This window comes from Sus scrofa, chromosome 17 (assembly GCF_054392235.1).
Source record: "Sus scrofa isolate SSC_HxYL_T2T_F1_AM1 chromosome 17, Sscrofa_HxYL_maternal_Yorkshire_Landrace_v2.0, whole genome shotgun sequence".
In the NCBI taxonomy this organism is placed as follows: Eukaryota; Metazoa; Chordata; class Mammalia; order Artiodactyla; family Suidae; genus Sus; species Sus scrofa.
In genome coordinates this window covers 34,178,794-34,203,885 of record NC_139399.1, presented here as the reverse complement: position 1 = coordinate 34,203,885, position 25,092 = coordinate 34,178,794, and the positions used below count along the sequence as shown (strand labels likewise).

The 25,092-nt window shown below is 47.5% G+C and overlaps 1 protein-coding gene and 1 pseudogene across 5 annotated transcripts in view; one reads left to right on the top strand and one right to left on the bottom strand.

The window, feature by feature from the left end:
• The window catches only part of DTD1 (D-aminoacyl-tRNA deacylase 1), a 134,600-nt gene that overhangs the window by 45,792 nt on the left and 63,716 nt on the right, over positions 1–25,092 (bottom strand). The window lies entirely within an intron of this gene.
• Positions 8,917–13,885, top strand: LOC106506615 (ferritin heavy chain pseudogene; annotated as a pseudogene).

Here is a 25,092-nt window from a genome sequence, read left to right as displayed (position 1 = left end):
AATTCAGCAAATTGAAGTGAACATTTTAAAAATCCAATTCAATGCTTCAGAGAGCATTAGGAAGATATAAAACCCCTGAGGACCCAAAGAGACATTTTTCCAAAGAAGACATAGCAGACGGCCAACAGGCACATGAAAAGATGCTCAGCATCTACTAATCCTCAGGGAAATGCAAATCAAAACCACAAGGAGACATCCCCTCACACCTGCTAGAATGGTTATCATCAGAAGACCATAAATAACAAGTATCAGTGAGGATGTGGAGAAGAGGGAACCCTTGTGCACTGTGGGTGGGAATGTAAACTGATGCAGCCACTACAGGAAACGGTATGGAGATACATCAAAAAATTAAAACCAGAACTACCATTTGATCCAGCAATTCCACTCCTGGGTATTTATCCAAAGAAAACAAAAACACTAATTATGAAAAAAATAAATGCACCCCTCTGTCCATGGCAGCATTATTTACAACAGCTAAGATACAGAAGTAACCTCAATGTCCATCGATAGATGAATGGATAAAGATGATGTGGGACATATATACAATGGAATATTACGCAGCCATAGAAAGGATGGAATCTTGCCATTTGCAACAACATGGATGTACCTAGAGGGTATTATGCTTAGTAAGATAAGTGAGACAGAGAAAAGACATATACTGTTTGATTTCACTTCTTTGTGGAATCTAAAAAACAAAATAAATAACAAACACAACAAAACAGGAGGAGTTATAGATACAGAGAACCAACAGGCGGCTGCCAGAGGGAAAGGGGTTGTCGGGGAGAGAAACAGGTGAGGGAGATGAAGAGGCACAAACTCCCAGTTGCAAAATAAGTGAGTCACAGGTATGAGATGCACAGTGTACGGAATAAATAATAATGTAACATCTCTGTGTGGTAATAAAGCAACTAGACTTATCATGGTGATCATTAAGAAACACATGGAAACATCAGGTCACTATGTTGTGTAACAGGAACTAACATAGTGCTGTAGGTCAATTACACTTCAAAAGCAAACAAGCTCAATGAAAAAGAGATCAGAGGTTACCAGAGGTGGGGCGGGAGGGGACTGGATGAAAGCAGCCAAGTGGTACAAACTTCCAGGTAAAAGATAAATAAGTACCGGGGATGTCATGCACAACGTGATAAATACAATTAATGCTGCTGTATGTTGTAGATGAAAGCTGTTAAGAGAAAGCAAACCTTTCCTGCTTTGAAAAGATTATCAGTCCTTCCCTCTGTCCTGGCTTAAAGGACCAATAAAATGGTCCTTGCTCTTAGCATTTCTGCTTTACCTCTTTGGTCTGTACAAGAACATTACAAGTAGATGCTTGTTCCCAAACGCTCTGGCACAGAAGTGAATAAGAGGATCTCTAAACATTTATTATGCAATAGACTAAAATGATCATAGACAAATGCCTCTTGTAACAATGATAAGGTTACGTAACAGGACTTTAAAATGGACCTCAGGCATCGCACTACATTAGCTCTCTGCAAAATGAACAACTCTAAATGCTACTTTAAATCAACCAGAAATGAGATATGTTCCTCTTCAGAGTTGCTGGTTCACTTTGTGCATTTGATCTGATACATCAGCAATCTGCACGACTTATTACTTAAAAGCCGAAGCCAGAGCAGCACAAAGAACATCACTCACTCAGTAAGTACTTACCGAAGGCCAGCCTGCTACATCTTGGGTGACGGGATGAGCAAAATGCTAACTCCTGAGCAACCCATGTGCAGGCCCATGCCCTGAGCGGGGCCATCCCAGCTGCTCCCGCACAGAGGGCCTCTCAAAGGCATACTCAGCTCACACAGGGCCCCCCAAGACGTGCCCCTGCTCTCCTGCCCTGACCTCCTGCAGACTGCACGTTATGAAGGAAAGGTATGAAGTCTGAAGGGCAAACATTCTATCACCATGAAAACCTAAAAATCTCAAAGAATACTGCCAGGATCTAGCAAACAGTGTGAAGAATTATTAGGAACTACCCTATTTAGAGAAGGCCATTTGCATTGTTTTTGGTTTTTGTTTTTGGTTGGGGTTTTTTTTGCCTTTTTAGGGCCGTACCCGCGGCACATGGAGGTTCCCAGGCCAGGGGTCCAATTGGAGCTGTTGCCAATGGCCCATGCCAGAGCCAAAGCAACACCAGATCCGAGCCGTGCCTGCGACCCACACCACAGCCCACAGCAACACTGGATCCCCAACCCACTGAGCAAGGCTAGGGATCAAACCTCCAACTCCATGGTTCCCAGTCAGATTCGTTTCTGATGCACCACCACGATGGGAATTCCTGCATTGCTTTTTAAAGACACCTGGACACACTCCCCTTGTCAGGGACTTTCTCAGGAATGATTCGGCAACATCATCTCTCTCTGGCCCACAGGTGTTCCTGTGCCAGACACCAGGCAGGGGCCAGATCTCTGCAGGCAACCCCCTGGACAGCGCCTCTCTGGGGCTTCCAGCCCCTGATGAGAAAACCCAGAACCTCGTCAGTCATCCTGGGATGAATGAAGAGAAAAAAAAAAAAAAACCCATCAATTACCTGCTGCCTTATTGCTATACTGCCCTTGGTTAGGAATACTCCAGAAAACACTATGGGAAAACAGAAGGAGCTTTTTCACCCCACAGCATCACAGCATTAGGTATCACTTTATTGGCAACTTTCATCTGTTGGGTATCTTGGACCCCAGTGACTTTGTAGCCCATCTCCACAGTCTGTGCTGGGAATGCCCTCCCCCTCCCAGGCTCCCTCTCTGCCCTGAGCCTTCTCTTCTCCATCAAGCTCCCAGACCCCGTTCACCTCTCGGGCCCCTCAGCCCTGACTTTTACCCCCACCTCTCCTTCGAAACTGGGTCCACAATGGTCTCAGTATGTGGACAGGAAGCCTTCCAGAGGGATACACAAGGAGGAGGTTTTTTGTTTTGGATTTTTTTTAAAAATAATTCTCTACCATTTGAATTTCCTAACCAAGTGCATTTAATGTTTAATTTTCTTAAATGTATCAGCGGAGGTTATTGGCGATAGTCAAAGATAAGCCATTTTTTAATAACGTCTGTGTTTTTTAAAACATACCTAAGAAATGTTCTTTTCAAAAATAAATAAATGGACACTGCCTCTACAATGGAGAAACTGAGAGGATGTATGTCACTCCGGTCGACCGACACCACCAGTTAACAGCTACACCAAGGTCAGGCGCCCCGGGTAGGATGCACTGCCGGTTCTGCAGGCCTCCCGGAAAGAGCCTCAAGCTGAACTGCGTCAGCTTCCTGCCAGGCTGCCCCGCCCCCTCGGCGAGCGTCTACCCTTAGACTCTGCTTTTCCCTCTTCGGCCTTTTCTATTCCAACTGCTCCACCCGTTTCCGGGCTGCTATTCCCTCGGCCCTGGCCTCCTGCAGGGACATCCGGGGTGACATTTGAGGAAAAACAGCACTAAACTCCAGTCAGAATGGCCATGAGGCCCAGCTCTGCTTCACCCAATCTATGACTCTGAAGAGAGCTCTTCTAGATTTGGTTCTTCCTACACGGAAAGCAGGTTGTTAAATAAGAGCCCCCTGTGGCAGAACCCTTCCTTTGCCTCAGCTCCGCTCCAGAGGGTGAAAATGCAGGAAGCCAGAAGTTCAGTCTCCCAAACTCCCTGGAGACTTCCAGCACAGTGACCCAGCTCTGCCAAGAGGACCGGAGAGAGAATGCGGGGCAGTGCTCAGCAAGACTTCTCATCCTGATGAAAGAAAGAAAATGAGAGGAAAAGGCAACCCTCCTGCCTGTACCGGACACAGGTATAGACGGTGTAAGGGCACAGCAGTGGCAGCCACGTTGCAATCATGAGGGGGGGAACCAAGAAAACAACAGAGAAGCTGCCAGAACCCTGGCCCCACTCAGCTGCCAAATAAACCAACCCTGGACTTGCCTTCCCTGGGACTTCTTACTATGAGAAATTAAATGTCATACTTCAGGAAATTTTAACTGAGAATTCTGTTACTTTCAGCCAAAGCAGGGCTCAATCATCAACACCATTCCTAAGAGGATAGAGCGAGACACACAGAGAGAAAATGAACTGTGAAGCAGCAGTGTCACAGACAGAGATATGGATGGCAGACGGTCAGCTCCCCACTTTCAGGTTTTCACATCAAGCCTCCTGCAGAGAGCTCCAAATCCATTCTATTGTGTGTATTTCTCACCACTTCATCCTCCTGCTCAAAAAAAATCACTGGCTCAAAGAGTCAAAGTATGCCCTGGGGAGATACTTAGTACATGTGCAGCTTATCAATGTAAGGACTTTGGGTGTAAATCTACATGCGTCTTTTTTTTTTTAACCACTGCATGCATATATATATATATGAAACGATGTGTATACATATATATATATATGAAACAATTCTGAAGTAAATGCTGAGATCTGCTTCAAAATAATACTGAAGATTGGAGGGTTAAAGATACCACAGGTACCATTAACTGGGTGACCTCTGACCCTGGACAGTGGGTACACAGGGGTTCTACACCCTGCCTACACTGTTTAAACTTTTCCATAATAAAAAGTTAAGGACATTTCCAGTTAATAATATGGAATTGAGCTATGTAATTATTTTTAAAAACAAACATATCAGCAGATCCTAGAAAACCCTAAAAACAGTAAAATTCTATGTGTGCTCTGATAAAGTTTCATTGACTTGCTTTCACATAGGAGCCATAAATGTGTTCACACCAATTTCTTTTCTTTTTTTTTTTTTTTGCTTTTTTAGGGCTGCACCTGTGGCACATGGAAGTTCCCAGGCTAGGGTCGAATCAGAGCTATAGCTGCCCAGCCTACACTACAGCCACAGCCACATGGGATCTGAGCCACATCTGTGATCTAGACCACAGCTCAGGATCTGAGCCACATCTGTGACCTACATCACAGCTCACGGCGCTGCCAGATCCTTTAACCCACTGAGGAAGGCCAGGGATCCTCACAGATACTAGTTGGGTTCGTTACCACTAAGCCACAACAGGAACTCCCTTCACGTTCATTTCTTACAATTCCTCTTACATCAAAGGAAAACATTATCAGAATAAAGACGGCCACTTTGGAATTATCTACAATTGTTAAAAAATTCAAAATAACCTAGGTGTCTAGCCATAAAGTTGGTAAGTACAGTAAACTGATTTAATAACTAATATACAACATAAAAATGATAAACATGAAAATTAGTTACTCTCACAGAAGATATTTAAGAAAAGCTTTAGTTGAAAGAAATCCACAATGATTACATCAAAATAAAGGTTATGTGAATATCTGGGCAAGAATATAAAGAAAAAATTAAGGCGCTCCCTTCATGGCTCAGCAGTTAACGAACCCGACTAGGATCCATAAGGATGTGGGTTCGATCCCATTTGCCTTAAGAGGAGCAAATGGGTTTCCTGTATTCAGTGTTTTCTTGTAATGTTGTTTAATCATTTAAAAGCAATACAAAAGGTACAGCTCACCCACGAGCATGGTAACTCTTTCTCGACTGCTGGGACATGTTACCCCCTCCCAAGAATGTCCTCACTGAAGGGCATTTCAGTCACATCCATCGAGCCTGGGCCCCGGGGTCGGCACAACCTGAAGGGGTGGGAAGACCAGACATGATCTGGGGAGAAAGACGAGGAAATGCAGACGTCATCTCATCTTTCCCGACCCCTAGGATGAGGCTGCCCAGCAGGTGACCTGACTTGCTCAAACACTCGCAGTCCTGGGCGCTGGTGACACACAGGGTCGGAAGGGACGCCCAGGTTTTCTGCTCACCCTGGAGAATTCTAAGAAAGGCTCGCGAGGGAAGATGTGCTCTTTACACAGAGGCTGGGGGAGCCTGGGTAGAAACAATCATCTACTAAAACACGAGCAGAACGGGTCTGCAGAGCAATCCGTTTACACCAGGGGCCTCACTCAGCGCAGCACCCTACCACCCCCCGCAAACAGGGAAGGTGCAAGGCAGCTGCTCCTGACCCTGCTGTGCCTGTTCAAGGAAAGGGCCTTCCCAACCCCCGCCTCCAGCTCAAGTTACTTTTTGAGCTTCTAAGACGTTTCTATGATGGAAGAGATTAGCGCAGTAGCCGTCTTGAGTTTAATGCTGAGTGCTGAGCGCTGGGTTTTATAAACACCTCTTCTCTCTGAACCTTCACCACTGCTCCGTGAAACAGGTACTAAAAGCCCTACTATTAAAATGGGAGAAAATAGGGCTCAGAGAGCTTGGGAGATTAAGGACGAGGCGTGCCCAGGGCTGGACTTCTTTGCACTAACTGTTCTTCCCTTTTGTAAAACACGCTATTTAATGATCTTCCTTCCCTGCAGAGAAGAGGGACAGTCCCCCGAACTGCCTGTGGCCCCAGCGAGCAGTGGGCACCGAGGTCCTGAGGTTCACCACGTGGGCATGTCTGGCTTAGCCTCTTGAACCGTGTCCCTCAGGGCGAGGGTGGCTCTGTGAGTGCCAGGCCTGTCCTGTACTCGCGACTGGTCCCTGTGGTCAGGATAGGGCCTGACAAGGAGATGCTCAGCAGTACCTGCCGACTGGATAAACACAGCTCATTCCAAAAACGGGCTCCACAGCGCTGCCCAACAGGACTCTCTGTGCGGCAGAAACGTCCTAATTTGCATGAACTCGGCAGCTGCTAGACTCACATGGCCACTGAGCACTTGAAATGCGGCTGGTGGGACTAAGAGGAAAAACATCCATGTATTACCATCCTCATGTTACTTTATTTTTTTAAACTGAAGTAACATGGTTTATAACATGAGAGATGTTTCTTTCATGTACACAACCTATTTCTTCTTTAACATACCAGACAGCATATTCACCACTACGATGGAAAACAGTAAGGAGATTGCTCAAAAAATGAGGAAGAGCACTTCGATATGATCCAGCCATCCCACTTCTGAGTATTTATCCAGAGAATACAAAAACAACTCCAAAAGATACCTGCACCCCCATGTTCACCTAAACATCATTTACAACAGCGAAGATCAGGAAGAAACCTAAGTGCCTACTGCCAGATGAAAGGATAAAGAAGGTGGGAAATAGGGGGATGGAATACACCTCAGCCATGAAAAGGAAAGTTGTTTTTTTTTGTTTTTGTTTTTTTTAATTTTCATGAATTTAAACCTCCGGGGGGGATGCGGCTGGTGCCTGACCCGCTGGCCCTCACCCATCGTGTTCTAACACTGCACTGTGCCTTTCTGAGATGCTGGAGATCTCTGCTCCGGGAGACACCTCGCCCGGGTCCACACCTGGTGAGCAGCACACTGACACCGAACACACGGTGGGTATGAAGGCCAGTACTTTCCAGGTGTTTGGTTAAGGAGAAAAAAGAGGCGCTAATTGAATCAGGTAAGCATGGTGTGTGCTGAAGACACAGTTTTTGGACAAAAGCTGGTAGAAAACAACAACCTTACTCACTGATCACTTTCTCAGTGATTTCTTTCATGGTTATGAGTCTTGAGAACAAACAGCGCCTTCCTTTCTAACCACCCCCAACTACCAGAGGAAAGAATCATAAAAGGTCAAAAGCAAAGCAAAGAATAATTCTGTTACCAAATTCACCAGTTACCAAAAAATCTGTATCATAGAAAAAATAAAAATCTTTAAAAAAAAATGTGAGTCATGGTTACTCAGGTGTCAACTGAAAGCAGAAAAGATGAATCTATATCCACGTCATGTTTCCAGAAGATGTTCAAATGTACAAGCAGCACATATCAAATTAGAAGAGTTCAAGGTATGAGGTATTTTAAGAAGAGTGTTGATTAATTCATACGAAGCTCTATCCTTCGGCAGGAAGACTATGGGGATGATTTTTATAAAAGTAAGCGTTAATTTCCCCACTAAGTGTCAGCTGGTAAGAACCCAGGTCAGAGCCACCGTTCCCTCTTCGAGACATTCGAGGGGGCTCCTCCTCCCTCCAGCCTGAGGACCCAGCCTCCAGGACGTCCCTTTCGGCCACTGACCTCGCAGACGACCAGATCAGTGGCTTGCAGAGCACCTGTCCTTTGCCCTACACGATCCTACCTACTGGCAGGCAGCTCTGTGATCAAGGTGTGGGAGGGGACCTCCTCCTCCACAGCCCAGACGCCCCAGATGCATGCCATTCCCACTAGAAAATGACCACAGGAGGCAAAGATACAGAGAGTCTGCTACAGATATAAATACCAACATGCCACAGGCCAGAGACCTTCCCCTAAGAAATCAGAAGCCATCTCACTCCCCCATCACCGACAGACCAAGCATCCAATCTGCAAACATCAAACTCTTTGTCTCAGGTGTCACCTTACCATCTAATCACATGGGAAAGAGTGGAACTTCCATTCAGCCAAGGTGCACACTAAGTGCAGAATAAACTAAGGAGGAGGGCAGAGTCTGCGTAGGACACCCTCATCTTCGGTACACAGTAGGCACTCAATTAAAGTATGCTTTTTACCCTTAGCACTGCACCATATGCCACAAGCAAGGTGGTAATGTGTGACACGGGCACCGCTTGCCTGCCTTCTGCCATCTGCCTTCTATTCATGGCGCTGACACCAAAAAGCGAGCAGCAGCCTGAGAGCCAGCTTGATGTTCTACCCGGTGTGAGGTTCTCCAGGCATCGGGGCTGAGGGTGAAGGTGACCCAGTTGAGGCAGGCAACCAGGCGGGCACTGTCCAGCCCTGCACCATCCGACAGGGTGACCACTGGCCACACGGGGCTATTTCAGTTTAAACTTATTAAAATTAAATGTTAAGTTCCACAACCAGGCCACATTCTTCATGGAGAGTCGCTGTGGTCTCCTGTCCAAGCACTGCTGGAACTTGGCAATGGTCACCCACCGCGGCCAGCCGCTCAGAGCCAGCCCTCGCCACCTCTTCCCAGAGCCCTCGGACCACCCCAAGGCCACTGCTCCCATGCAGCCACTGCTGCTGCCACCACCTCTCCTCAGCCTCCCACTATGACGACCTCATGCTCCTCGCAGGTGCGCCAGAACTACCACCAGGACTCGGAGGCAGCCATCAACTGCCAGACCAGCCTAGAGCCCCATGCCTCCTAGGTCTACCTGTCCATGTCATACTATTTTGACAGTGATGATGTGGCTTTAAAGAACTTTGCCAAGTACTTTCTTCATCAATCTCCTGAGGAGAGAGGGAACGTGCTGAGAAACTGATGAAGCTGCAGAACCAATGAGGTGGCTGAATCTTTCTGCAGGATATCAAGAAACCAGACCGTGACGACTGGGAGAATGGGCTGATGCAATGGAACGTGCGCTGCACTTGGGAAAAAACGTCAATCAGTCGCTACTGGAACTGCAAAAATGGGCCACTGACAGAAATGACCCCCATTCGTGTGACTTCATTGAGACACATTACCTGGATGAGCAGGCGAAATCCATCAAAGATTTGGGTGACCACATTACCAACTTGCACAGGATGGGGGCCCCCCGAGAATGGCCCTGCAGAGCTTCTTTTCAACAAGGCACACCCTGGGGAGCAGGGAGAGCTAAGCCTTAGGCTGGCTTCCCAGAGCCACAGGGGGGTTGGGGGGGTGACTTCCCTGGTCACCAAAGCAGTACATGCATGTTCGGGTTACCTTCACCTTTTCTGTAAGTCCTGCCAAAACATCTACTTCAGTTCTTTCCTTAGTACCATTCCTTCAAATAAAGGAATTTGGTACCCCCCCCAAAAAAAGTTCCACAATCACACTGGCCACATTGGAAGTGGCTAGTGGCTAATGCACTTGACAGCTCAGATGCAAAATAAAAACAATCCCAACATCACAGAAAACTCTATTGGACAGTGCTGGTCTAGCTAGTTCTAAAACAATAGTAAAACCAACTAAAAGTTTTTACAGTCAACACGCGCTGGTAATTCCAAACAATATTAGTGATTAATATCCCCCCTGCTCTCTTGATGCCCCCCACCCCCTACCGTCCAAATAAACCTCCCTAGTGATAGAGGGACATGCTGATCCACAAGCAATTGAAAAGCTCAGTTGCATCACTGCTCAAATAAATGCTAACAACGGGAGAAAAAAGGCTAATAAGTATTCCATTCCCTTTTTCTGTCCCTATTAGAAATACCCTAAAGAAGCCTATGGGAGTTCCCGTTGTGGCACAGCGGAAACAAATCTGACTAGTATACAGAAGGATGCAGGTTCGATCCCTGGCCGCGCTAAGTGGGTTGGGGATCTGGCATTGCCATGAGCTGTGGTATAGGCCACAGACGCAGCCTGGATCCCGTGTTGCTGTGGCTGTGGGGTAGGCCGGCAGCTGTAGCTCCAATTCCACCCCTAGCCTGGGAACCTCCATATGCCACAGGTGTAGCCCTAAAAACAAAACAAAAAACAACAACAACAACAAAAAAGAAGCCTACAGCTGATTCTACAAACATCTAGAGAGAAAACTGGTAAAAGAACGTATAGTTTCCAAACTGCGTATAACCCCTGAAAATTGCACATGACATATATAGAAGGGGGAGGGATGGATAACACGGAGCAAACCATTTTTCTTGTATCAAAAGTACCCACTCAGAGAGGTGAGAAAAGACAAGTCAGACCTTAGGGCTCTCATTCCACAGTAGAATCCAGGTTCCAAAGACAGGCCTAAAATAGAACCCGACACTTCTTTCTTCTGGACAAGGCTGGAACCCATAGGGCCACGGAGAGCTACTCGGCTCTCTATTATGGTCCCTGCATTAAACATTGATGTGCCACGGTCCTTTTCCTAGCAGAATATTAAAAATGCACACAATGTTTCTAATTTCAAATCCCATAATGGTCTGCAATGCTTTCAGAGGGTTCTGAATTTTTGATTTCTCGTTCGGTCATCCCCCCCGGGCTGAGATGCTGGCTCCAACTGCTGCTCTACCTTCCTCCTTCCCTCCCCACCCCCCTTCAAGGGCAAGTGAGAGCCAGGACCTCCGAGCTTTCCAGGACAGTGCCCGACTCAGCACCACTTCCTCAAGAAGGAAATCTTTGCTCAGGGAATTTCTGTGAATGCACCATAGTTAGAAAACCAAACACTGGGAAATAGAATGAAAACAGACAACAAAAATAGCATTCATGGAGTTCCTATTTTGGTTCAGTGGGTTAAAAACCCAACATAGTGTCTGGGAGGATGCGTGTTTGATCCCTGACCTTGCTCAGTAGGTTAAGGATCTGGCATTGCCACAAGCTACAACACAGGTCATATAGATGTGGCTCAGATCTGGTGTCTCTGTGGCTGTAGTTTAGGCCGGCAGCTGTAGCTCCAATTCGACCCCTAGCCTGGGAATTCCACATGCTGCGAGTACAGCCCTAAAAAGACCAAAAAAAAAAAAAAAAAGGACCAGTGTGGCCGCAGCTGCAGCTCGGATTCAATCCCTGGCCTGGGTCCTTCCATATGCCCCTGGTGCAGCCATAAAAACAAAGGAACGACTGACTGAACTACCTCAGAAGTAGGAGAAGGTGAGGTCCTGACATCTTGCTTACAGATCAAGATTAAACAGCCTTCTGCAAACAAGTTCTCTCAAATTCTAGAAAACTGCCTTCTTCATTACTGTCAAAAGACCGCGAACCCATCATTCAAAACACGACATATGCTTCCTACAAACATGCACCTCCTTTTCCTTCTCTGTCTCACTGAGTCTGACCCAGGTTAGCAGCACCGGGAAGTGCTTGCTTCTTTATCAGAAGAGCCTTCTGCAATCCATATTCCTAAATTCTAAAGCAGTCTGGACGTAGGGCCTTCTATCCCCGCGTCCTACGCCCCCTCACCTGCTTCCCACCAGTACCACCACCCTCACACCCCATGTACCATGCTGGCCACACTTTTTTCTGGCTGGTTCTCCAACTCACCCAGCGCTGGCCCTCTCTGGAACCCACACAGGCTGCTCCCTCTGCCTGAAAGGCCTTTCCCAAGACCTCCAAGTGGCTCCTCCTTCCCTTGGGCCTTGATGCACATAGTTCCCTAGAAATGCGGCCCACCAGGAACTCCGCATCCTCACAGCCTTCCTTGTCCTTCCCCGCATTCACCACCATCTGACACACTTGTCTACATCCACTGTTTCCCAGGGCTTCACAGACACCCCCCAACATACCATGCATAACACAGGCTCAGCGCATATCTTGTTTACTGCCACATCCCAGTGTCTAGAAGCACCTGGCACAGAGCAGGTGCTGAATAAGGATCAGCAGAAAGACTGAGAGAGTCAACTTCCACCTCTAACGTAGTCTATAGGTGGGCCCAGGACACCGTCTCCTGCACAGAAGGATGTGCTGGCGAAAAGACCAGACAAAAACAAGAGGGAAAAGGACCCTTGGATTTAAAAAAAGAAGACAGAAGGAGCAGATAATTCGCACATGCACAAAATAAAGACAGTTAAATGTATTTTAAAAGATTCAACTTCACATGTAATATATAAATTACACCCAGATCACTTATCACCCACAAAATTGACAAAAATATTAAAAGCATACACAATATTGGCAAGAATACACTAATGTTAGGAATGTAAATTATAGGAGATCCCATCATGACTCAGTGGTAACAAATCCAACTAGGATCCATAGAATGGGTTCGATCCCTGGCCTCATTCAGTGGCTTAAAGGATCCAGCATTGCCGTGAGCTGTGGCGTAGGTCACAGATGCGGCCTGGTTCTGGTGTTGCTGTGGCTGTGATATAGGCTGGCAGCTACAGCTCTGATTTGACCCCTACCTGGGAACTTCCATATGCTCCAAGTGCAGCCCTATAAAGACAAAAAAAAAAAAAAAAAAAGAAATGTAAATTATACACTTTCTGAGGGCTAACTGGTAATATTTAACAAAATATATAAGAAAATAAAATAAAAATTCCACTTCTAGAAATTTATCCTTCAGAAAGTGCCAGAAGTATATGCAAAAATAAATCTACAAAGACATACAAGACAGCATTTGTCAAAAAAATACATAAATAACAGGAAACAACTAAATACCCAACAATAGGAGATTGGTTTTTTTTAGGTTGATATATTCACTTCATGGAATACTCTACAGCCCTTTACAATCATGACAAAGAGGAATCATTAAAATGGGGAAATGTCTATGAAATAACTTTGAAAACAGAGCACAAACCATGTGTATACTCTGTTATCACAATACAGATAAATAATATATAATTTATACATGCAAATAAGTGTCTCCATCTGGGTCCTCCAGGAGACAGAGTCTGAAGCAAACACAGGAGACACTTCACTGGGCAGGGCAGACCCAGGTGGCAAAAGTGAGGCCCCAGGAAAGGAAGTCACACTGGGAAACAGCCAAACAAGAGCCTACAAGCGCAGCAGCAACTTGCCCTAAGCTGTATGTGCTCGGCCCGGACGTCTCCTGGTGGCTCAGTGCAGACCAGGGAGAAGCCCTCTGGCGGCTCCCACACCCTCACCTTCCCATCTCAGGGTCGCTGCCCCATGCTCCTGCTGCATTGCCGTCTCTCTCCCCATCATCTGTGATGCCGCATCAAAGCGCAAGCTCACGTTGAGCTTTGTGAAAAGCCAAAGCACAGCACTAAGTATGAAGTGTCCTGTTTCTTCATTCCCTGCATTTGGTAACTGAACGGAGGTGGGCACTCGGCAACCACAACGGGAGATTGCCATCCAGGTGTCTGAGGAGGGGGCCACTGAGGGTGGAGCATCCACCCTGCCCAGGACGGCCAAAGCCTCTTCTCCTTCCCAGCACCTCTGTCCTTGCAACCATCGCGCAGTCACCCGTGGCCAGAGATGGAAGCAGAGCCACCGTCACACACACCCCTTCTGCAGCCCAGTTGACACATCTTCGCAAGAACAGACCTGGCTGTGGTCATGCCTGGGAAGAGCCCTCGACTCAGGGTTACTGCCCAGCTTCAGGCTCCTTCAGCCCCACCCATCCTTCCCCGCCTTCACTGCATGTGGGGGACTGACCCCAGCCAACAGCTGACCTCCATCCGGCCTCCCTCATCTTCCCAGGAGCCTCTTGTCAAAGCTGTGGGTGACTCCGTGGGGACCAGCTCGGAAAGGCTTCCAGCTTCAGCTCCAACACGTAAAGTCCTTGGGAGTCATCACTCCTGTCCTCACAAGAGAAAGCGGGACAAACTGAACACTGACAGCAAAAGCCGTCAGTGACCCATCAGAGGACCAAGCTGGCAGAGTAACCACCACCCGCAAGAAGGAAAGACAGGTGTGTGGACAGACGCAGCAAGGTTGGCTTAGCGGCACAGGAGCCGAGGGAGCCATGAACTGGTAGGAACATTTCAATGGGAAATGCCAGCTAGCTTCTGGAGACAGGGTGTGGACCGTGAGAGAGAGACTCCTGGGGCCATAGCATAGGACCTGCGCTCCTGTGCACCTGACCCCCAGGAGCTGAAGGACCAAGCCCTGGCAAAGCCTCGCCTCCCAGAAAGCGGACTTGACAGAGCCTTAGGTCACTTGGAAAGGGGGACTCCTCCCATTCTAGCCCCTCCAGGCTCCCTAAGTGAGAAAAAAGAACCTTTTTCTTTTTTCCAATTTTTGTGCTTTGACCACGAATTTTATTACCAAGGATAATTTGCTTTCTAGATGTCTGTTGTATTTTCTTGTCAAGTTTTTCGGTTTTCCTCTTTAGGGCCGTACCTTTGACACATGGAAGTTCCTAGGCTAGGGGTTGAATTGGAGCTGCTGCCGCCAAGGGACTAAAGTTCACAGGCAGACTGCTCCTTACCACCTCCCACCCTGTGGCACAGGGCTCCAGGGGACAACGAGGACTCACAGCCCCAAAACTGGAAGGTTGACCTTCTCTGAGGAGGGGGGCTGCACAGCCCAGAGTAAGAGGGGAGACCATGAAAGTGCCAGACGACCAGGAGCCTCAGGCACCTCCAGCCACAGCACCGGCTGAACAAAGCCCAGCTCGAATCACATGACCATCAGTTCTCACACTAAAGATTGACTTTCCTAGGGTCTCACACCCTCATCAATGCCTGGCCTCTGACAGAATATTACAAGGTGTGCAGCCTGGGCTGCTCAAGGCCTGCATAGGCCCCAGAAAGGCCCATTTTTAGGACTAATGGGGCAGATCCTAGGAGCTGGGCCCTTGGAACCGTCTGCATGATGACAGCATCTGCCAGCCTGAGGCCTGTGTCACTCTGTGAGCGCCCGGAGAGTTTACACTGACCAAGTGACGTGTGGGGAACACCGGGAGCCTCTGGGGCCGTGCAGGGACTGTGTGCCTGCACAGCTGACCCGCAGGACAAGCCCTGGATGCATAGGGAAAGCAAACTTCCTTGGGTGGGAGCCCCTGGCAGGTACCGTCACACTTCTTTTAGTTTGTCTGAGCAAGTCTTTGTTTCTCCTCCACCGGTGAAGGAGAGTGACCTTTATTTCTCCTTCACTGGTGAACTTCACTGCATGCGGAATTCTGGATGGGCGGCGTTTCCTCCCCTCTATTCTCTTCTTGCTTGTGTGGTTTCTGACAAGAAGCCCGCTCTAATTCCACCCTTGTTCTTCTCTAGGCAATATGGAATTTCATTTCCATATTGAAAAACTCACAGTAAAACACCTTCCTCCAGAAACAGAGACCCTCTTTACAGACCCCTTAAAATTCCCAGGGCAGTAAACCTACACAGTATGTGCAATCCAGGCAAATTAATGAGGCTCAAGTAGATGACATCTGGCCGTAAAAGTGTCTGTAAAGGGCCTCGCCTGATGGCTGCCTGTAAGCTTAAAATTATTCCACACCTTGCAAGCAAACCAGATTGCAAATGAATCTGATTGCTTATAAGATGTCCCAAACCAAAAGCTCAGCATGGCCAGCTGGCATCTGACCAGAGATCACAGACCCCCATCCCATCAGGAGGCCCCTGTGTGACATGCATGGTTCCGCACTCAGGACCTCTTAGCCACTCATCACTCGCCAGACCTAAAGAAACATCACTGGGATAGAGAAGAGAATGCTTATTTCTTGCAGCTGGCTTTTGTCAACTTTATAGAAAGAATGATTAAAAACCATTATTAGGAGTTCCCGCCTTGGCACAACAGGTTAAGGATCCAGCATTGTCTCTGTGGTGGTGCAGGTTTGATCCCCAGCCCAGCACAGTGGGTGCAGGTCACAGCTGCAGCTCGGATTGAATTCCTGGCCCAGGAACTTCCATACGCCATGAGTGTGGCCAGAAAAAGAAAAAAAAAAAAAAAAAAAAAAAACCTATTGTGAACCCAATAAATTACTGATACACATTCAAAACAGAAACCTCTCTATGGTGGTTTTAGGGATAAGGAACCAACTGGAAGACTTTTATAGTGTATAAAATTGTCCTTGTGATCAACTAATTCAAGTAGCCGTTTAAAGATGATATTGCCAAGTTTAACCCATCATACACTCTGAACTGGATCCACTTTATACTTTGACTCCCCTGAAGTATAGGCCCCCCATGTGTTCCAGGTCACCCTGTGAAAGATAGCAGTCTCTGCCCTAGAAAGTAGTGGCATGGTTGCTTTGCTGTCTACCCTGGGCAGAGACCCTGAGGCCTGGACCACACAGCCTGGCAGGAACTGACACTGCAGAAGTGGCACCCTGTGTCTAATCAGGACCCACATTCCAGAGGCTGCAGAGCCAGGAGCTTCAGTACAACACCCTGGCCACAGGCCTGCTATGACACAATGGATGTCAGAAGCGGGCATTCAGCAGAAAAGCAGGGATTAGTCCATCTGCATAATGGGTATTAGAAATGGGTTCTAACCAGTGAAACCAGTGGTATTTGTGAACTGTGACGTGGCTCCCGATTGGAGTTAAACTCCCAACCCTGCACTAGCAGAACATAAGACCCACCTGTGTCACCTCTGCCTGGGAAAGATGTCCCAGGCGTGGTGCTACACACACTGGTCCCGGATCAGGATCCTAATCAGACCCAGGAACCCAACGCAGACCTACAGCTAAGAGTTCCTGCCTCTAAGTCTAGAAGATGCAGCTCCAGCCTGAGCACAGGGGCTTCAGCAAGGTAACAGAGCGGGTGGAGAAGCTAGTTCGTGCCTGCCCATTAATGCACCTCTTTCTCAATCCCGTGGAGCAGAATTTGGTCTGATGACTGTGTGTGTCTCATCTTGCAGGGAGGTTGTGGGGGAATAACTAACCCTCCTCCACCTCAAACGTGCCAGCAGTGATTATTATCCACCAAAAAGAAGCTAAATGTCATGGCCGGGCTGATTAGGTCAGTTCCCAACAGAGGTTTATCCATTTTCCCTCCTGTCCATTACACAGGTCAGTGTTATATATAAATCAGAGGGTGATTATTTAAAATCTCATTTTTAATATCTGTTCTTCAAAAAAAGAACCTCGAGTTCTAGATGCCTTAGAAAATTAAAGACTGCAGAGGCCAATTACAATCACGACCACGGCTGGGACGCATGTCACATGGATTCCAGAGCACCATCAGAGAGGACAGAACAAGGTTAGGTCTGTCACTGTCACGTGCTGTGGATCAGAACCTCATCCCACGCCCTGAACAAAGAGGCACCTGGTGCTCTGGATAACCGCAACTGCCCCACTGCAAGTATCATCTCCATAGCAATGGTTGTCAGGCCAACAGACCCTTCCAGATGCAACTGAAGAGAAGGTAAAGCAAGAAATGCTTTCACAACTCAAAAGTACGGCTCCAAGAAAATCAGGAATAAGGCCCTGGCTCACTCTTGGATTGACTTTGATCAGGATGTGGCTCATTATGGGCTCAACTCTGAGAGCAAATTTGACATTTCTTTAATATCCAAAGAACACCCATGACATAAAGCCTGGGGTCTCGCCAGCTTTTCCTTCCATTCTTCATAAGTCGTCCTACAAATGGTAGGGCCAAACATGGAGAAAAGAGCTCTCCTAGAAAGCCGAGGGACAGCACAGCGAGGAGAAGACCTGTGTCTGAAAAGTTTACTGATTCTACGTCCAAAATATACTGAAAAGAAATGAGAAGTTCCCGTCATGGTGCAGTGGTTAATGAATCTGACTAGGAACCATGAGGTTGAGGGTTCGATCCCTGCCCTTGCTCAGTGGGTTAACGATCCGGCGTTGCCGTGAGCTGTGGTGTAGGTAGCAGACGTGGCTCGGATCCCGCGTTGCTGTGGCTCTGGCGTAGGCTGGCGGCTACAGCTCCGATTGGACCCCTATCCTGGGAACCTCCATATGCCGCGGGAGCGGCCCAAAGAAATAGCAAAAAGACAAAAACAAAAACAAAACAAACAAAAAAAAGAAATGAACTCAATTCTCCTGGGGCCCGGGTGGGGAGCAGAGAGACGAGCTAATGCAGGTGGGGACGGGGCAGAGCCAGAGAGGCTGAGACAGAAAATGAATAGGACACCAAAGAGGTACAAGCCATCTTCCCGGGTGGTAAACAGCTCACCTGAACAACATCTCAACATCAAGCATTTAGATAATATTCATTGTAATCCTTGAAAGTTTATTTCTCAAATACTTTTCCAATCTCTCCTTTCAGAACCAATCACAGTTACAAATATGACCTTCACCTGTAATCAAGTTTCAAAATATAAATTCCTTGGAGTTCTCGTCATGGCTCAGTGGTTAACGAATCCGACTAGGAACCATGAGGTTGCAGGTTCAATCCCTGGCCTAGATCAGTGGGTTAAGCTTCTGGCGTTGCCATGAACTGTGGTGTAGGTTGCAGACACGGCTCGGATCCTGCGTTGCTATGGCTCTGGCATAGGCTGGCAGCTACAGCTGATTCGACCCCTAGCCTGGGAACCTCCATATGCTGCAGGAGCAGCCCAAGAAATGGCAAAAAAAAAAAAAAAAAAAAAAATATATATATATATATATATATATATATATATATAAATTCCTTGAAGTGTATTAGTAGACTGAGTTTGCAGAAAATGGCAAGAATCAGAACTCGAGAGATACTACACCTCCAGTGAGCAGCAGTTGGGGGTTAACCTAGGAAGAGGCACATCCCAAAGAGAGGAGAGGTTCCAGGCAGTAAAGCTGAATTACCAGTGCAGGTGTTAAGGGCCCATCCCTCATTTAGAAACCTCTTACAATCAGCTCCATTTCCTCCCACCAGGTGACTGGGTGTGGCACACCTGCAGATGTGGGCCAAGAGGAGGCTCCAGGCCAGGTGGGGGGCCCAGGCCCTCCTGAGACCCCCTCGGATCCGCACCAGATTCCTCCTGCACGTGGTCTCCACTTCCTTTTCTTGTTTGCTGTCCTATCTTGGCCCTACGGACATTTGAGTTTTGAGCACCTCTTAGTTTCAAATTCTTTTCGATGCCTTTCTTTCCTATTTCCACTCATAAGGCTCTCATATCATCTCAAAAATCGCAGGAAAAGCTGCACTTATCACTCACTACACAAGGGACCAGAGCATCAAGGATATGGCGCTGTGGAGTCAGGCCCCCCTCTTCCCTCTCACCCTGCGCATTTCAGGAAGGTCACACTTGTGTGTCTAGTGTGGAGAGTAGAGGTTTAATCTTTAAAAAGAAGCAACACTATTTCTCAAATTACTGCTCAAGACTGGTAGAGTCAATGCTCCTGAATTTTGCCTTTGTCTGTAGATGTATTTGGAAAACAGGTGAGTAAAAATGAGGAAAGAGGGAAAATATGAGGGCGTCAGGGCCCTAGTTTTCTCATTTGACTCAGGTCCCCAGTTCTTTGCCCTCCCCACCAGTAAAATTGAGGCAGGTGTCCAAGAGGTGGGGGAATTCAACCAGTGTCTACAGAAGGTTCTGAAGCTTGGGAAAGTAAATATCTCCATTGGGCAGTACTGGCGCAACACCCAAAGCCTGGGCACTACTCGGACGTGGGCACTGCTCAGACGGGGGCACTGTGTGAACGAGGGCACTGCACGGACACGGGCCCCCCTGAACAGCATCCCCAGGGCAGGTTCCCCACAACCATCACCGGGCACTGGGGGGACACCGGAGGCACCTCAGTCAGTCTCAGCCGCCCTCCCCCATCCCGTGTCCAGTATTCTGAAATGACAGGAAACAGTTCCACAAAGAAAAACAAGAGAGTAAAACAAAGCAGGAACAACGCTTCATTGAAATGGTCCCTAAGTCATCAGAGCTGCACAGAAACAACACGGACGCTTCGGCGACAGGTTCAAAAGTCAGGGCTCCAGTTCACAAAAATGAGACGTGTTGTCACCTCCTCAATGGAAAAAGCTGTGTGTGTTTTCTTTAGGTTTGCAGAAACAGCACACCAAAACCTCAAACCATGTAAGGGCACATGGGCTGTTAAGGACTATAAAGCTCTTGAATCCAGGCAGAGAAAACAAAAGTCCCAAATAAGAAAATATTTACTTGCCCTTAAAGTGCACATGTAAGAGAAATGTTTAAGTTGCACATTATTTAGAAGTGATTAACTACTTTGTCACCCAAATATACGACATGCCTCTTTCCGTTCCTTTTTGGGAGAGGGCTGAGGCCATCAGTAAGAATACAAACAAGAGAGAAGCCAGGAAACAGGAACGGGGAGCTGAGTAGATGGCAGTGCCCAGCGCCTTCCCATTCCTGCCCTTTTGGGGCCTGAGACAGAATCAGTCAACGGGCAGCCAGAATCTGTCCTGTATACACAGGCCTTGGACACCAGGCTGGGACCCAAAAGTCTGTCCATCACTGAGCCCAAGTTAACCAGCACAGACACAAGGGCAGGTGGGACCAAAATACCATCCCGGAAGCCGGCTGCCAAAGGGGCAGGACATCGCTGGCCCCCATGCTCTGAAGCTAAACCTGTCACCCTGGGGACGGGCACGCCATGCTGTGCTCTCTGCTCTTGTCTGTTCTTCAGCTCGGTAGGACCCTTGGATTGGGGTGGGCAGGAAGAAACGAGGGATGAAACATATAAGGCAATTTTCCGATTTTCTAGCTACATCTAAGGTGGAGACGTCAGCTTCTCACAGGGGAGGCTGCTCAGGTTTCTGCTCAAATTGCTCTGCAGTTCCTTTCATGGAGCCAGGCTCCTCCCCACTTTTCCCCACCACCTCCATCCATGCAGTCTCCCTGGGTGATTAGGAATTAACTCGCTTTTCTGTAAGTGAAGCATACTTCAGATAAACAAAATTTCTTTTTCCATGTTTCGAACTAACAATCTAACAACCTGGCAGAGCTTCACGGTGATGTGCAGAGCCCAGAGCTCAGGGAGGGATACCTGCTCAAGACAGCATGGAGGGGGCTCTTGATTAAAAAGCACCAAACCCTGGGTGTGTCTATGGGCCACGCCCAGCAATTCCAGGTCTGGGAATTTATGCCAAGAATCAACCCCAGGGCAGAGCAAGACTTGGGACACAATGCACCTCAACCAAAGCCCCGCCCTAAGAGGAAAAGCTAGGATATAACTTAAATGTCCAACGACAGCAAGTCGGCTCAACAGACTCGGATGCAGCTGACAGCAGAAGAATTGGCTCCCATTCAAACTGAGGCTGGAAAAGATTACTTGAAGATATGCAAAAATGTCCGTGATATCCTAAGTGGGAAAACTGGGTTATAAAACAGAACGATGTGATATCCATTTTGTTAATTTACACATAGCTGTAAATGGGTATTTGTACAGAGGCATGGGGGGAAGTACTACACAGAGAAAAGACTAAAGTATTCTGGTACCAGGAAGGGTAGAATTAAAAGGTGATTTTATCTTCTTCTTTATAAAAAAGTGGAGTTCCCATTGCGGCGCAGTGGAAACGAATCCGACTAGGAACCATGAGGTTGCAGGTTTGATCCCTGGCCTTGCCCAGTGGGTTAAGGATCCAGCGTTGCCATGAGCTGTGGTGTGGGTTGCAGATAAGGCTTGAATCCTGCATGGCTGTGGCTGTGGTGAAGGCCAGCAGCTGTAGCTCCGATTAGACCCCTAGCCTGGGAACCTCCATATGTCAAGGGTATGGCCCTTAAAAAAAAAAAAAACAAGATTAAGTATTGCCACTGATTTTTTTTTTTTTTTTTTTTTTTGCTATTTCTTTGGGCCGATCCTGCGGCATATGGAGGTTCCCAGGATAGGGGTCCAGTCGGAGCTGTAGCCGCCAGCCTACGCCAGAGCCACAGCAACGCGGGATCCGAGCTGCGTCTGCAACCTACACCACAGCTCACGGCAACGCCGGATCGTTAACCCACTGAGCAAGGGCAGGGATCGAACCCGCAACCTCATGGTTCCTAGTCGGATTCGTCAACCACTGCGCCACGACGGGAACTCCTTGCCACTGATTTTAAAAGGATGATGTTTGAATAAAATGCTTCCATCACATACAAGCAAGGATGAGACTTTCCTCTATTATACCCAGGCAGCCACCTCTGCAAGCTCTGCAGAATAGGATTCATCACATGGAATCCGCAGGCAGTGAATATTCCATTCACCTTTAAGCTCACGATGGCATGACAGGATGGACTTTACCCACTGGAAGGGATGCTGGGGGTGGTGTGTGGCCATCTTTCAAGTCTGCCCAGTGACTCCTGCCTCCAGGAACTTTGACCTTGTGTAGCCACACTGCACGGGATTGACCTGCATAATCAACATGACACTGCAGAGGTGACAGTGTATAATTCTGGAGGTGAAGTCTCTGGGGGAAACCAGCTATTGTGTTGGCAGGACTTCTGAGCGCCCTATGGCAAAGTCCACAAGGCAGCAGGCTGAGGCCTCTAGCCAAAACCCAGCACCAGCTCATCAGCCTCAAGGGCCACGTGGGAAGCAGGTCCTCGGACCCACCCGGCTGGCATCTTGACTATAACCTAACAAGAGATCCCTGGAGAAGCACTCAGCCACTCAGCCCAAATTCCTGACCCACAGAAAGTGCACGGAAAATGTTTATTGCTGTGTAGATCCCCTAGGTGAGAGAGATTTGCTGGTGGCCCTAGATAACTAACGCAGAGTCTGACTTACCAGCTCAATGCCCGTGACCCAGGCAGGCTTGGCTCCGCAAGGGCCAGGGGTCCTCACTCAGGGGCTGCGGGGAGGTTGGTATAGGCACTCACACTGCTCTGCCAGAGCTCTGCTAGAACAGAGGCAGGATGCGTTTTTGTCACCATGGTCTAGGGCTCCTCCATGACACCTGGAAGGCCAGGTAACTTCCAGTAGTGCTTGGAGAACACTACATAAAGGGGACACCAGGCGAGGGTACCAACACCCCCAGGGGAGACAGCATCTGACCTGTCAACAAAGAGCGCTCTGAATAAATCTGGGGTCACGAGGTCGCATGTGTGGCCCCAAATTGTAGGCAAACCCACAGTAGAGATGCTCTTCCAGGAGTTCCCGTCGTGGCTCAGTGGTTAACAAATCCAACTAGGAACCATGAGGCTGCAGGTTCAATCCCTGGCCTCGCTCAGGGGGTTAAGGATCCGCATTGCCATGAGCTGTGGTGTAGGCCGCAGACACGGCTCAGATCTGGTGTTGCTGTGGCTGTGGCATAGGCTGGCGACTATAGCTCCAATTAGACCCCTAGCCTGGGAACTTCCATATGCCTTGAGTGTGGCCCTAGAAAAGACAAAAAAAAAAAAAAAAAAAAAAAAAAAAATTGCTCTTCCACAGAGTAACACTTGAAATTATGCACACTGGAGTTCCCATTATGGCTCAGCAGGTTAAGAACCTGAGTAGTATGCACAAGGGTTCAATCCCTGGCCCCGATCAGTGGGTTAAGGACCTGGCATTGCCATGGCTGTGGTGTAGGCTTGCAGATGCAGCTCCGATTCAACCCCTAGCCTGGGAACTTCCATGTGCCTCAGGTGTGGCCCTGAAAAGAAAAGAAAAAAAAAAAGAAATTGGGCAAGCTGCACAACTCCTCTGATGATCTTTTAACCATCTGGATGTTAGACTTTTGTTCTTAGCCCTTTCTTCTAAAGCAAAATTATTTTTAACTCTCAAAATTACGACCATGTTTTAAATGACTTGGGTTAACTGCCCTCCCTATGTAACTGCTACAAGCAGTTTGTAATTTAAACAGCCTTTTTTCCATTTCCCACCCTACCCCTTGTTTTTCTTTTTTTGTCATAAACTTTTGGTAATGATCTCAGGGTTGTCAGTTACTTTAAACACTGCAGTGCAAACAACCACTGGAAATGAAGACAATTCTGGCTTCCAAGCCAAAAAAATGATTACTCTTCAGAATATCTCAATTGCAACAGTTTCCGTGTATATCATCAAATCAGTAAACTGGAAGGAAAAAAAAAAAAAGGAAATCAAACCAAAAGAGAGAAGCTATCTCTGATATAAATCTACATGGAAAAATAGAAATCGATCGATGCAAATACAGGGAGAAATGTAAAGAAGTTTAATTTGGTAAACTAAGAAGAGAAACTAGGCATCTTCTCCCCTTTATGACCAATTTTTTTTTTTTTTTGTCTTTTTGCTATTTATTTGGGCCACTCCCGCAGCATATGGAGGTTCCCAGGCTAGGGGTCGAATCGGAGCTGTAGCCGCCAGCCTACGCCAGAGCCACAGCAACTCGGGATCCGAGCCGCGTCTGCAACCTACACCACAGCTCACGGCAACGCCGGATCGTTAACCCACTGAGCAAGGGCAGGGACCGAACCCGCAACCTCATGGTTCCTAGTCAGGTTCGTTAACCACTGTGCCACAACGGTAACTCCTATGACCAATATTTTTGAAAAAGTGATTCTGAAATGGATGCTACCAGATTAGAATATAACAAAATGTTTTAATTGTGAATTCTTAACAGAAAAATACCTCAATGTGAGGTTTTATTTCACTTTGAGTATATTTTTATGGAGAAAAATGATCAGATAAATGTTACCAGAATGGTTTAGGCAGGACACTTGGCTGAAAAATAGTCTAGTCCCACTCAGCCATCGAAGACTTCTATGCTGCTTGCTTCCCCAGGCATGAGCTAGAAATGCCATTTCTCCTTCCTGTAAAAGTGAGGCTTTTAGTGTCAATGTAGACGTGACCCGGTTTTAAAGAGTTAAAGCTCTTTTGAAAATCATAAGCGACAGTATTTCAATGAAACTCCATTTCCACTTTCCTCATCAACTGGAATAGACATTATTCTGTAAAGGTCAGGAATCATAAACTTGACAAGAATAATTTTCATCACTCTAGACCTTTCCCTTTTTATTACCTAAGAGCGGGAACCTGCAAAGAATTAAGTCCCTCCCACCCCCTCCCCCAATAACATATAAAAATGAGTAACAACCATGAAACGAATGTGACTCAGAGACG